Source organism: Bidens hawaiensis, unplaced genomic scaffold, assembly GCF_021521415.1.
Source record: "Bidens hawaiensis isolate Kalapana, Puna unplaced genomic scaffold, B.hawaiensis_p1.1 tig00019804_1, whole genome shotgun sequence".
Lineage (NCBI taxonomy): Eukaryota > Viridiplantae > Streptophyta > Magnoliopsida > Asterales > Asteraceae > Bidens > Bidens hawaiensis.
The window spans coordinates 241,321-257,379 of NW_027493008.1; the positions used below are offsets into that span (position 1 = coordinate 241,321).

At 31.7% G+C, this 16,059-nt stretch overlaps 1 non-coding gene across 1 annotated transcript; it reads left to right on the forward strand.

Moving 5' to 3' along the window:
- The first annotated feature begins 941 nt into the window (after positions 1–941).
- On the forward strand, positions 942–1,013 carry TRNAD-GUC (transfer RNA aspartic acid (anticodon GUC)). The gene has a single exon. It is a non-coding gene; the product is annotated as a tRNA-Asp (tRNA).
- Positions 1,014–16,059: the final 15,046 nt, after the last annotated feature.

Genomic DNA, 16,059 nt, shown 5'->3' on the forward strand with positions numbered 1-16,059 from the left:
AGAAACTCACCTTGCAATTGAAGATAAACTTGAATAAAAACCGAAAGCGCGTTAACGAAATCAATGCAATCGAACCTCACGAACTATAATTAAAAATACAAAGTTAAAAACTAATGGGATTATAAAGGTTAAGTAACTCGGTTTTCTGAGTTTTGCAATATTTTAAGTATCATTTATTATTATATGGCACTTTCTATTATAATATTATTTTAAGTTTTAACGGCAATTTTAGCGATTTAATATTATTATATTATTAATTTAATATGCGAATTTTTATTATTAATGGAACATGGATTTTTTTAACTGTAGGATTTTATTTGAAACAAACTATTTTAATGTATTAAAAAGTGAATGAACGGAATTATAAAAATAATATTAATGGTTCAACAAATATGAAAGAGTAATTTTCTAGGGATGGCAAAATATAATTTATAATTAATTTTATTTACTTTAGAATAATTTTGTTTAATATATATAAAAATTTAATTTAATATGATTAATATAATAAAGGAACAAAAATATCTAATACTGGAACAAAAATGAAACTTTAGTAACCTGATTGAAACAAAATATTTTATAAGTGATTTGATTGGAACAATTTCAAAACTTATTACCATTATATAGAATAATCCCTTTATATTATGTGGTAAAAAAAAAATTAAACATTATCTCTGACATTTTGTTTTAGATCCGTCACTATTTTGGCATGTGAAATGATTCCAAAATCTAATGCTTATCATCATTCAAATTTGAGCATATTCATTTTTAAAAGTTGGAAGAATCATCACTTTTAAAAAGAATACACGGATTTTAGACGACGGATTTTGTTTCAGATGAGAACAGGCCTGTAGGTTTTGTCTTTCTTTCTTTTGCTGACTTGCCATTTATCATGGACTTTTGACAAGGCTAAATAAAAAATAGCAATACAGTGTATTAAAAGTGTCGTTGTAGTATAGTGGTAAGTATTCCCGCCTGTCACGCGGGTGACCCGGGTTCGATCCCCGGCAACGGCGAATTTTATTTTTGTTTTTAGTTCGAAAATGTTTAGGATAATCAATGATGATACTGAACCAAACATTAATGCCACTCAGCACAACTCATATCAACGGTTCACTTATCATTAGACCAAGCCCGACTCATCGTGATTCGTTCTTTCTGAATCTGAACCCAACTGGTTCACCACAACATGCTTAATGTTTGTTCATGGCCCGAAGACCATTAATAGTTTCATCTTCAAGTTTTGTTCGCCAAATAAAAGATGATGTTGCCTTTGATCCTGTAGACACCTTAAACTTGCTATTTGCTGGATCTCAAAATGTTATGGATCATAAGATGTCAAGAACTGATGAAAAAGTATTGAAATCGAATCAAGTTTATAAAAGCGTGATCACACATACGCATACACTTTCTGAATTGTTAGCATCTCTAGTCGTACCAAGAGGCTTTCTTCTACACTCATGGCGGTCTGAAAGCCGCTCACGACAGCTCCTCTTTCCATGGTCAACTTCTCTTAAAAAAATACATGGAACCTGAGATAAGCAAACAAGCTTAATCACCATAAATCATAAATGTCACTAAAATTGATTTTAAAGATGCTTCATGGATACAAAACAGACAATAAAACATAATTAAAAAAAAAGCTATTCAGATTTGGTTGAGGGTTACGAAAACTAGCAAGCTATTCTGTTAAAATTTACAACTACTTTATCATTCTTTTGAATGCAAAAAACAAATCAGACTTTATGCCTCTGCCCTCCGGTGGTAATCTTTAAACTCATGATGCATTGTTAGCGTCCGTTTGTTTCAAGTACGTAATATGTTTCGTCTGACTGAAAAATTAAACAACACATCATGTACACGTAACTTTTCGAAGAGGTACCAGAAGTGAAATATGGTGTTACCATAGTACCATCCATATACGCTTGTGTGATTCAACAGTACCATCCATATACGCTTGTGTGATTCAACATCTTCAACACGTTTGTTGTGTTCAATTGTTTGGTTCATCCATATACTCTTTTGCGTGATTCAATATTTTTCAACACGTTTGTTGTGTACAATTGTTTGGTAGTACATGTACTCCATGTTAAATGGCCCACAAAGCATAACCTGGGCCGTTACATAAAGACTCTGGTTAGGCCCATTGTTTGGTAGTCTGGTAACTGTGGTGGACCGGTAGTCTTTGTCTCTCTGATAGATGTACATCTATCAGAGAGATAGAGACTACCGGTCCGCCACAGTTAGATTTTCTTATAATAAAAAGAAATATTCTTTTATTTTAGAATGCTGGCTTTTTTTTTTTTGTGTTTACCATCATATTCTTCAATTTAGAGAGCTCTGTTGCCCTAATCAGACTAGACTATATCGTATTAACTGGGTCCATGCTAGCTTCAGAGTTTGCATGGGTGTTCCCCCGGGTAAATTTTTAATAAGTTTCCTTATGTATATATATTTTAATTAGCTTGATTTTAATAATATATCTTATAGGTTACGCTCTTTTATTTATACTTATAAGAATACGTAATTATTTATTAAGATGTATAAGTATGCGTAATTATGTTAACTCCAACATATAATGGTTAGTAGAATTATATAATATTCAGAGCATTCCCAACCTATCCCCCGTCTCATCTATATAATTACACTAAAAAACACTACATTTCTCTCTTCTGTTTAATTAAATAATATTTTTGTGATACTTTTACCATTACAGTTTTCTCTATTCACCCTATAATTTACAAAAAATCACTACATTTTTCCTAAATTTATAAAAAATCACTATATTTTCTCTCTCTACTTTATAATTTACACTCACAGCTACTCAAAACCACACCCTATAATTTACAAACTCACTCACACAAATTTGGGAGGTAGAATGGGAATGCTCTTAGAATAGTTATTAGTTACTCTAATTTAATTTAATACTCGTAATAGTAACACTAGTATTGTTTTGTTATTTAAAGAAACCTATAGTAATTCACTGACTTGTGATATTTGTATTTGTTGGTAACACCGACGAATACTAACACAATTACTAATATTCCTTACATTTTAGAAAATAACATTTACTAAAACGTTCATCGACAACGACACCCAATCCAGGTAAGTATGAATTTGGTCATCTTTTGTGGAAACTCTGTTGACGGACGATCATCGACCATCGCTAATTTAAAGATAAAAAAATATGATAAAGGTCTAGTGAGAGTTTTCAATCGGTAATAAACATACTTTTTAGTATCTTACTTTTTATTTTAAGTCATTTCAATCCTCACATTCACTTGACAAATAAAAATAAATAAATATATACTTATGACAACATGAATAAACGAACAATAACATAGTTTTCTTTAATCATCATTTATATACTTATGACAACATGAATAAACAAACAAATCATCTCCGTAGATAATATTCCTTACATTTTAGAAAATAACATTTACTAAAACAACATAATTACCAAATTAGATAATAGCATGGTTATACAGAATAAACTCTTTATCACCCATTTATTTGATGTCATATTGTACTCACGTGAATGGGTATTTCTAAATCATTTAGTCACCCATTTATTTGATGTCATATTGTACTCACGTAAATGGTTATTTCTAAAATCATTTAGTATTGATTAAACAACTTAATGCATAATAGTGCTTACATTTATTGCGTAAAACTAATGATATTTTTCTACCAAATCAATAATATATATAAACGAAAACCCTAAAATCCTATGTGTCGCGATGTGGTCGCTTTACCCTTTTATGGAAGCCACCAGATTTCTTGATTTTTAAATGGAATTCTCTCATTGATTTAACCCAAATTCATGGGTATGGGTCTTACCAAAACCAGATAGCTCTTAAACGGGTTATAAGATCTCATTAAATTAAAAATTAATCTTACCAATTATTTGATATGAAAATCCTATAAAATAGGGATATAGTAAAATTTAATATCCAATTAAAAAAAGATATTATTTATAATTAATAAACAATTTTATAGTACAAAACATAAGCGGGTCATGGATCACCAAATCCAGATAGCTTTTAAACGGGTTATAACATATCATTTATTTATGAAACCCTTTCATTATCAAATTCTAAGTATATTATTAACTTTCTTACAATAAAGAAAATTAAAATCCAAAATATAAATATTAAAAAAATAAAAAATATAAAACAACTATTCTCTCAAGCCATCAGATTGTTTTATTTGTAAATGAAGGCTTCTCACGCATTTGACCCGAATTCACGGGTAAAGGTCTCACTAAACCTAGATAGCTATTATATTAAAAAATAATCTAATCAAATATTTGAGATGAATATCCTATAAAATAGGAATATACTAAAAATTAATATCCTATTTTATTTAAAAAAAAGATATTATTTATAATTAGGCAACAATTTTATAATAAAGAAAATAAACGGTAATGGATATCACCAAACCCAAATAGCTTTTAAACAGGATTATAACATATCATTTATTTGTGAAACCATTTCATCATCAAATCTCAAGTATATTAATTATTAACTTTCTTATAATAAATAAAATTAAAATCCAAATATACATATATAAATATTAAAAACGAATAATTTAAAATAACCCCGTAATACGGAGGATAAAATCTAGTATATGAATATAACGATAAGTTCTACCTTATATTTTCATTTTCTACCACGTTCATTTATGAGATAGCTTATGTATTATCATTTTTTTTTAATTTTACTTCTTTATTAAACTTGGTTTGTTTGTTTAATAAAAAGGACCCTGTTACGGTTACGGGAATATAAATATATAATGCTTTCAACACATTTGTAAACTTTGACATGTTTTCTAAGTTAGTAATCACGAATTCACGGATTAAAGATGATGAGACTTATTATTATTAAAGAGTTAGGTGCCACTGTCAGTTGGGTCACTTGGTGACACCTTATTAGTCTTTATATTTTGTTTTTTTTATTTTCGGTACAATAACAAAAATAAGGAAAACCGAACGAACGTAAATTTTGTTTTTTTTATTGTTTTAATTTTTGTACGGTAACGAGCGTGACAAAAACGCGATTTTTAACTTCGCGTGGACTCGTAGCCTTAACTTATAGGACTGACAACACGCAGGTTTACCAACGCCCGAGTTTACCGAACGACGCCACCACAATGGTCCACCTCAATTTTTATATGTTTTCCGTTTTTTAGCTCCGGTACCGTAACGAAATTAACGGAAGCCGACCGAATTCGTGCCGAGTTACCACCTCAATGCCCGAGACCGACAACCCGTGGGTTTTTGTCACTGCCCGGGTTTACCGACCAAATAAACGTCGAATATTTTATTTTTTATTATGTTAATAGTTGTATAGGTTAACTTGACCAACTTATTTTTTTGATTTTAACACTCAAGTTTTACCAATGGTGTCAATAGTGTAACTACACCTAACCGATAATCTCCAAATTCGCGTTGACTCACCGCTATAATGCTCGGGTTTTACCAACTCCCGAGTTTCAATACTGACAAGGCCGACTGGGACACTGTGCAACGTGGGCGAACGGCACGGACACTTAATTTTCGGGGGCACAAATTTATATATATATATATATATATATATATATATATATATGAAAAAAAAATATGTGTATTTAATGCTTTACCCTAATTATAATTATATAATAACTAGTTTGGTCTAGTGGCAAAGTGGCATAACTCCCAACCAAAAGGTTGTAGGTTCTATTTAATACAAATTTAAGCTTATTTTTATACAAAAAGATTTTACATAACCTAAATCCTAACCAGGTAAACTCATATAAAAATTTAATTATTTAAACTAAAGAAAAAACAATTTAAATAAGGCCTAAAAATTTTTTTGCTTATATTTTTTTCGTTACTTGCTAGGGTCTCCTTTTTATTTCGGCTCTGTCGAGGCATATAAATTCTCGAAGACGACCCTGAATACTGAGGTTATACTAGCTGCCTACCTCAACACGACAGGTAAATCACTAGTCTAACTAATATATTAAAGCAACACAATTTTATTCACATGTCCTTCACATAAATTGTCCACATAGGCTTTCATGTCATCAACCTTCCATAAATCTATTTTCCACATATTCACAATAAAATTTTTAATCAATGGTATTGACTTTTATATTTTTGTAACTTATTAATGTAATTATGATATTAATTATTCTAATTATTGTTAGAATTATAAAACTTATTAAATTTACTAGGTTTAAATTGTTCATCGTTTCTTCTTTAAAAGACACATGCTTCGTTCAAAAATCATAACGCTCCCCATCATTTGTAACCAGATTATTCACCTCATTCATAACCGGTTCTTCATGATTTGTCGATTTCATCATCCAAACAACATCAAATATGTTCATCGTTTGCAATTATCAGGTATGATTTATATTTTAGTGTTTAATCGATTTTTGTGAAGAACAACATCAACTTGATTCACTGTTATTGGATTTAGGGTTTAACTGCATGAATTTTCATACTAACGATTAATAGATTTGATATTTATTCTATTCCTATTAATCGATTTATGTTTTAATCTATTTATGGTTTAAAGGTATGATTTTTTTTAATTTATCGGTTAATCGATATGATTTTTAATATGTTTGTTACTAAAAATTATGTTTATATATTGTGATTTTTTGTTCCTAATACGTTTTTTCCAAGTTTTACTAATATTAATTTATTTTTATGACCTATCAATTTAAAATTTGAAAATCTTATTATATATGAATAGGAACCTAACTGTTAGAATAATTAAAATATTAGTTTATTATATTTAACACATTCCTTTATTTGGTATAATATTAGTCAAACAATAGTAATTCATTTAACGAGCATCTAATTTTACTAATATTTTAAAGCAATATAATTTTGTCCACATGTCCTTCACATAGGTTATCCACATAGGCTTCCATGTCATCAACATTCCATAAATCTAATTTCCACATATTCACGATAAAATTTTAATCAATGATATTAGCTTTTATATTTTTGTAACTTATTAATGTAATTATGATATTAATTATTCTAATTATTGTTAGAATTAAAAAACTTATTAAATTTACTAGGTTTAAATTGTTCATCGTTTATTCTTTAAAAGGCACATGCTTCGTTCAAAAATCATAACGCTCCCCATCGTTTGTAACCAGATTCTTCGCCTCATCTATAACCGACATTTTTTGTTTCAAAAGTTTTTTGAACGAAAACTCTACACGGGTGAAAATATAAGTTTAAACTTGGTATGCATTTGTAAGCTTAGTTTTCAAATAATATTACAAAATCTGTTATTAATGTGTTTTTTTATTTTTTTCAGGTATAATGGTTCATTTATGTTATATTATTCCTTATTTAATGAATTATTTATTTATAAAGTATTTTTTTTGTATGTTATAGACATAGTTTACCATATTTTGTAATATCTGCTGGTAAAAACTTATGTCAGATATTTGTTTTGATTGAATATGTTTTTTGCATTTTATATTGTTTCTTAATATGTTTTCCATCCGTATGTAACACGGGTTATTATCCTAGTTGAGATTGGAAACCCAATTTTGGCATGTGATTAAAGCGTTGTATGTTCAATTTGGAGGTACCGGAGATCGTGTCGTCCATCAACTCAACTCAAAGTGGTGGGATCTTAAAAGAAAGGGGTCAATTCCATCGATTCTACCTACGAGCACTTAACGAGATGCCTGGACAAGATGCATATGCACAAGCGCATCGTGATTACCCAAGCTTTGTCACTCACAAAGGGTTTTTAAACCTCGAGGCGTGGGATGTTTTAAAAAATCATTCCTAATTGTGCGGGAAGCTGCTTCGGCTCTTGCTCCCGCTTAAGATAACTCTGATTCCAGCGTATCCATAGTCGAGGATTAATTTCATGTTTTATTTATTTAGTATTGTAATATTATTTTAATGTTTTTTAGTTTTAAATTTATTTTTTAATGTATGCTATTTTAATTTATATTTATATTTATGTTTTTCAGATTATAAATAATTTAGTTAGTTAAATTAAAGGAAAAAAAATAGTTGAAAGATGGAGTGAGATGGTTGTGGATAGGCATACAAACGAACCGAACGAACAAGAACAAGGGTATGTTCGTGTTCGCTTATTTAACTTTAAATGAGCACGAACACAAACACTTGATCGAACACACATTTTGTGTTCATGTTCATTTATTTAAAAAATAAACATGTTCGTGTTCATTTATGTTCGTTTGTTTAAAATCTAAGCGAACAGTTCACAAACATGAAGGAGCATTATTAATATAGTTGAACAAAGATAAACAAACATAAATTCACATATATGAACAAATGTAAATGAACAAAAACAAACATGAATGAACAAATATAAAACTATTAAGTAGATAACTTATCCAGATAATATCCAAATATTTTTTATTAATATATAAACGAACATAAATAAACATGCATAAATGGACATAAATAAATGAGCGTTCATGAACATAAATGAACGAAACATGTGTTCATATTCGTTTGTTATATTCGTTTATTTATTAAATAAACGAACATAAATGAACTAGGGATGAGCAAATTCAGTACGGTACCGGTTGGTATCGGTACCGGTACCGAAATCGGTACAAATTTGGTACCGTCGGTACCAAATCGGTGCCAAAGTTTTGAATTTCAGTATCCGAGCCGGTATCAGTATTTCACAAATTTTTTACCTTTGAACCGGTACCGGCCCAGTACCGTATTGACCCAAAAGATTTCGGTACCGATACCGGTACCAAAAATTTGCGATTTTCGGGACCGGAACGGTCGGTACTGGTACGGTACCGTACCGATCTCATCCTAAAATGAACTTCCCGTCGACGGTTCATGAACAGTTCACTAAACGTTCGGTTTGTTTACATGCCTAGTTTGGATAATTCCATGGGTTATAGGATGGATTGAGATGGCTGTAGGATGTTATGATATTACGCTCATGTAGATGAGAAAGAGTGTGTGAAAAAATGGTGTGGGATGTGGGAAGGTAGTGGTGTCACACCCTGACTCAGGGCCTAGGTGTGACGTCCCGGGTTGGTACTTATTTTGTAAATATATCAGAGTAGTGGGTTCATTTTAGCGGAAGTCTTATATATTAAAATATTAATTTACATTGTCAAAATTACTCGGTAATTAAATACCCGAGTTTAGTTTACAAAACAGTGTTATATTATTATTACAAGGATTTATAAATATTCAAAATAGAGCCATCTCGAGCGATCTTCTAATGACTCAAATCCTTGTACATCATCTATCGTCATTTAATTACCTGCATGGTTGGGAAAAACACGTCAGCTATATGCTGGTGAAACGTTGACTCGATAAAACAGTTTATAGCAGTCGTTAATATACAAACATAGTTTTCTGTTTCACAAACTCAGCAGGAACGCCTGTTATTCTCGGGATTTGTACCATTGCCCTACACACACAATTCAAAGGTTCCCCGAGTACATAGCCCCTGTTCGGAGACAACCTTCCCCTAGGCTATGTGACCCTGGTGGAGAACTGGTTATGACTGACTTGGTTTTGTATGCCAATTATCAGTTATGTTTGGATCCAGATACATGTGTATTCGATATGAGTTGCTTTTTATTATCTATTTTGTATTATAACGATTTTAGAGACAATAATCTCATGCAAACATTTATCAGACTCTTTGCAATAAACAACCTGTCTATTACAAGAGTTAAATCAGTTCAGACCATAAAAGGTTAACGTGTTCACCTTGTATTATCAGTTGGTGATACTATAACTTTTCTCCTCAGTATGCTATTGACCTATATTTGTAATAGGTATGCATAAGTACCTAGTTGGTAATATTCAGCAGACTTTAAGCCTGTTTCAGTTCAGCAGACTCGAGGTCTGATTAGCAGACTCTTAGGTCTGATTCAGTTCAGCAGACTCAAGGTCTGATCAGCAGATTCAGTGGTGAAGCTTGGGCTTTGCCACGGCGGTGACCGAAGTCACGGACCCAAAAATTTTTGGGTCAACGATTCGGTTCATGTCGGTGGTTCGGTTCGGGTCGGTGGTTCATTCGGGTCAATGGTTCGGTTCGGGTCGGATCAAGCAATATGACATCTATATATCTAATTTTTTTTCCATTCATTTAAAAACAATTGTTTTTACAATTAAAAAACCTAGACGTAAAATATTCATAATAATACGAGAGTCCAGAGGATGGGTGAGTACCTTAGAATAAGAATTACAAAGCAGCCCGGTAACCTTTAAAATACCAATTACAAGCTTAATTGACTAATTTCCTCAAATCCCCAATTCACAATTACAAACCTTAATTTTATAGTCCTTGAACTATGTTTAACAACACAAAGATAGAGCAAATAAACTATTACCTTGCGGTGGACTGGGGACCGTGGACAAGCCACGAGCGGCAGAGGTGGATGAGCGGCGGACAGCAATGGGGCGGTGGGCCGGTGGCGAACTCAGAAGGCAGAAGGCAGGCAAAAGGGAAGCAGCCAAGCAACATGGCAATTGTTTTTTAAAAATTCCCGTTTCATTTTTTTCTAATTTATGTTATGTAACAATTTACAGCAAGCCCCTTCAAATTTGAATTCTATTAAAAACTAAGTTTTTTATAATTTTTATAACTTTTGTTTATAAAAACCGTGAGGTTTCATAAAAAAATCAAACGATAGGGTATTATATTTTAAAAAAAAATTGGTGGTGACTGGTAGCTTTTTGGAAAAAATAAATTGGCGGTTACCGCGCTTAATACTTATAAAAATTTTCGAAAAAAAATCACGAAATTTACCAAAACGGCAATGACTGGGGCCACCCCCGGTCCCTTCATAGCTTCGCCCCTGAGAAGACTCTTAGGTCTGACCTAAGCTTAGTAGAGTTATAGTCGTTTTATGAAAATATTTTGTATTTACATATGACGTTTGGAATAGCACGTTTTGGCCTAATAAAGGATATCACGTTGGCAAACTTCTCCAGGTAAGTAAACAAGTCCCGCGGTTGATTGGGATGTGTACGAATTACTTTCCTTAGGCAAGAAGAGTCTACTAATGATATCCCCTTCCAGTTACTACGTGTCCGTCAAAATAATAGTTTTGATAACATTACTTCTTGTGAAAGTAATGTCGTTATATTAAATAAAACACCACTTTGAAAATCAGTTATGTTAAACGACTATAACCATAGCTAAGTTTTAATAACTATATAATAAAGTAACTTAACCGTAATCCTACCTTAGTCGGCTAGTCGGAAGTAAAAAAACTAAAAAAAACGGCAGCAGTTCAGCTCGTGTTTTGCTTACGGGAACAACAGCTCGTTAACAGCACCTCAGCACCTTGTTTCTTCATGAAATAGGACCCTCGGAACCTTTGAACACCCTAGCACACTTCCCTAGGCTAACTATGTGAAAATGGTGGTGAAATGGATGTGAAATGGTTCAAACCCGAAGCTGCCTATTTATAGCTTTGGCTAGTGCATCTTCGCCTCGCACGAAGCTGCTTAGCGTAGCGCGAATCGCCTTATGCGCCGCAATTTTTGCAGGTCAAATCCCAGGCTGACACGTGTCGGATAAGCTTTGAATCGTGTGCCAGCAACTTCGCGTCACGCGAAGATGCATGAAAATCAAAATTTTCATTTTCAGCTCTTTATCTTTTAGAATTGGCATTTTTAGCCCAAATTAAATCGGGTATTTCCATCGTGTTACAAGTGGGATGACTCCCACCACCCTAATGAAATAAATATAGCTCTATGAAAAAAAGAAGACCATATCGAGTACAATTCCATCCATAGTCATGTTATAAGTAAGGTATGTGAATGGTGAGATGCATGTAAATTATAGCTCAATTTAAGAGGATAGATAAGTTGTTTTCAAGAAGATCTTCGCTCCAAAATACCATTCATAGACTTGAGAAAATGCAAGAAGCATGGTGTGCATTATTAATAAAATTATTTATAAAAGTATAATAGGAGCAAATTAGTGTCATAGAGACAAAAAGAGAACAAAAAAGAAACATGTATGAGCCAATAAAAGTAAAGAAAAAACGAAGCCTTTAAGATAAAGCTAAGTGAAAAAAACTGTATCCTCAACTAGAAGTTATTAAACTTACATTTTTACGAAGTCCTATCCTCGATCACGTGCTTCAATGTTTCATAGAGATGCAAGTCTAGCAAAATCTTTCTAATCATGTCACCCCAAGTTAGTTGCGGTCTATCGTTACTCCTTTTATCCTCCTCGGGTTATCAGGGCTCTAACCGACGCCGTCGTGTGTATGCTCCTCACATGCCCAAACAATCTCAGTGTACATTCCCTTATCTTATTTGATATATTGTTTTTTTTTTCAATAAACCTAAAGTTTTGGGTTGTGGAGGGCAATGTGAAGTGTGGAACAAATTTTGTTTGTTTCAGTCTTATACCAGGCTATACAAGTGCAAACTCGACCAGTACTCGTCAGGCACCGAGTATATATATTACTTTCTTAAAAAATTATATGCTAGGACTTTCGAATACATTTAGAAAAGAGGACTAATTGCTATCATATGTAAGGTACACGACTTTATTTACGCTCAAAATCAACAGTGTTCAAGTTATAAGACAAACGTGTAACGCTTGAATACATTAAGTATAAATCCCGTTCATTTTAAAGATTGATGACATACTATACAAACACAAATGACAAAATTTCTCTCAATCGTCCACCAAAAATTGTTACAGAAAAAAGAAAGAAAAAAAAAAGCCATGGGAGGGGAGTTGGACCACCGCATAAAAGCCCTAGTTGACACGTGAATCCATATTTTAAGGGCTACCTATAATTTCTTTTATATGATATCTATAAAAGGACACTCCACCAACACCTCAATTTTGAAAAGTGACATATAGTTAAAATCAAATTAGTTACGTTGTGCAAATTGTTTTACTTCATATATATTTTTTTTATAGATTTTAGCATTTCGAATCTTAGGATGGTATCTTCGTTCTTGGACATATTTGGTGGGTTCAAGCCTATTGTGAATTTGGCTTTATTTTAACCGTAAAAATAGAATATCATAATTACGTGATCGACTTCTCACACCTCTCACGTATATACTTACTATATTTGTATAGGTACATAATCTATATACCTTTTCCGTATACATTTACTAGTTAACTTGACAGTGGAAGGGTCCACGGGGGTTTTGTTCGATCACATGGATGTTCTAATGGGTTATATCGTGTTGGATCATTTTAAAATCGTGTCGTGTTCAAGTCATGTTATGTGTCGACCAGTTTAATGTTTATTTGTGAATGTAAGTTATACATACTGTCTGCTGAGTAAGTAACAATTTATACAGTATTACGGCTCAAATGAAAATGTTGTAATTGATGTCCTTTTAATTGTTTTTGTTTCTCTGTTTCTTCAGTTAAGAGCATTCTCAACCTATCCCTTATCCCTATCACTATAATTACACTAAAAACATTGTATTTTTATCTCCTGTTTAATTAAATAATATTTTTTTTTATATTTTTATCATTGCAATTTTCCCTCTCCTCTAATCACAACCGATTCAACAAATATTAAAAAATAATTAGAGACAAACTTTGTTTCCACAAATTTACAAAAAATCACTTCATTTTCTCTCTCAATCTTATAATTTACACTCACAACCACTCAAAACCTCACCCTATAATTTGCAAACTTCCCTCACATAATTTTGGAGAATATGATAAGAACGCTCTAACAAATTGGTTTTACATGTTTATCGAGATTAGAAAAAACGAATGGAAGTTATAGGAGAATTATAAATTAGTAAATTGAGAGCCTTGATGCCATAAAGTTTTTTAGGGCTATTACTTTGAGCATTTATATAATTATTTTCAAGATTTATTTAAATTGTCGAGTTGTTCTAATGGTTGAAGCAGGGCTGGCCCTAGGATGGGGGGGGGGCTGGGTGGTCGACGGCCACAGACTCGACACACCGCTAGGCCCAAATTTTTTTTAAATATGTATTTTATTAAAATAATATGTATATTTAATGTTTAAACTTAATTACGCCGCTAGCTTGGTCTAGTGGCAAAGGGGTATTACTCACAACTAAAAGGTTTGGGTTCTAGTCTTAATTGAGACAAGTTTAATCCTATTTTTATATAAAAGTATTTTACACAACCTAAATTAGAACCAAGTAAATCCATATCAAAATTAAATTATTTAAACCCAACAAAATACTCCTTTTACTTAAGGCCCAAAAAATTTTTCGTATTCAGCCAACTTTTTTTTTCTTGTTTACTTTGTCGGAGCCGGCCCTGGGTTAAAGGAATGCTTTCTAACTCTTGAGATACTGATTACTAATTAGCCGAAGTTTGAATCCTTATGGTAGCAGTTTTTTAGCTTTGTTTAGTATCCATCTACGTATTGATTGTTGTATTAAGGTCGTTTTTATAAGTATGTTTTATCTGTTTTTTTTTTGTTTTAAATATGACGAAATTATTTTTTAAGTTTAATTAGGTTCTCGTTGGTAGCTAAAATGAATGGATAGAATTTTTAGAATAAAAGGCGATAATAAATTTCATACGGAAACCAGTCTTAATGTTAAAAGTAAATAAATAGAAGGAAAATGACCGATAAAAACCTTAAAATTTTTCGTTTATTAAATAGCTCACTTTAAAATCTAAATGTGAACTCTCTCTGTATATATAAAACCTTAAACAAGTTAATATGTTAGCTCATTCATTAAACAAGTTACTAAGTTAATTCATACATCAAACGACGCGCTCATGTTAAATCATTTACTAAATATGTCGTGCTTGAATTGACATGTTTAATAAAACAAGTTCTATTTAACTAGTCCAAAACCTATTAATTTTCATGCCATGTTTATTTAATATTATATTAGGAATTAGAGGTGGGCAAATAAACCAGTTAACTGAACTGACCCGAAAATCAAGCTGAAACCGAACCGGTTTGCAACCGATTGAAACCGTAGTTTTGAAATCGGTTTATAATTTTCTCCACCAAAATTGGTTCCAAACCTGTTAACTGAACCGAAACCGGTCAAAACCTGAACCGAAACCGATCATAACCTGATAAAAAAACCAGTTTCAACCCGAATTAAAAACGATCATAAACCGGTTTTAACTTTTGTTAACCAAAACAAACCGGTTTATAAAAAATAATTTTAAATTTTAAACATGTTTATGCACCACTGTCAGAAATTTGCCTCATAGTTCTAACTCAAAAAGGAAAGAAGTGACACAATAACACCAATAAGATCACTACAAATAGAACGCATCTCATATTTTCACCCTAACAATGTGATAAAATCTAAACAATTTCTCTTATTAAAAATATTAATTAAAATGAAAAATCCAAAATATGTTCATTAACTTGTACTACTTATACAATTTCTCAAAAGTTTTAACTAAAATTAAAAATAATTATTCCTTGTGTTAAAAAAAAAGTGTCTCTAAGATACTAAACTAAAAAGGAAATAAAGAAGTTAATTTATATTTCAAGAGACATGAATGTCGGCTTTCTTGAAAGGGAAATAAAACTTAAGTGGGACCCACTACATGCTGTTGTTGACTTGGCATTTAGTCTTTCTCTTAATCCCACCACCTTCAAGGTTGTACTATGTGGTCCCCGCTCAACCAAACAACTACTGCGCAAAATTGTCCTCGGACCAATCATACATCGACAACGTTTTTTGCAAAACCACTCCGGTTTTCCACGTCTTAATCAGATTTAATCAAACATTTTCTCACAAATATGAATATATACTAGATTTCCAAAAATAGCATACCTTTAAACATTTGTTACTTGCTTTTTCATATTCTTTCATCTTTGTGAAATTAAAACCAAACCACAATAAATTCATAGATTTTTCTCTCTATTTATCTTACTTGTTGAACAAGTCACACTCATCGTTTAGAAATAAATCAAGTTAAGTATTTACCAATCGAAAAAACAATTAAATTCTATCTGACACAGACACAGTTACCGCTAAGCTTCTGATCTTATAATGTTTCCGAACATTTTGATACTTTACCAATTCTCACATAGGATAATGGTTTCAGGTATATGATCATAAGATCTTGA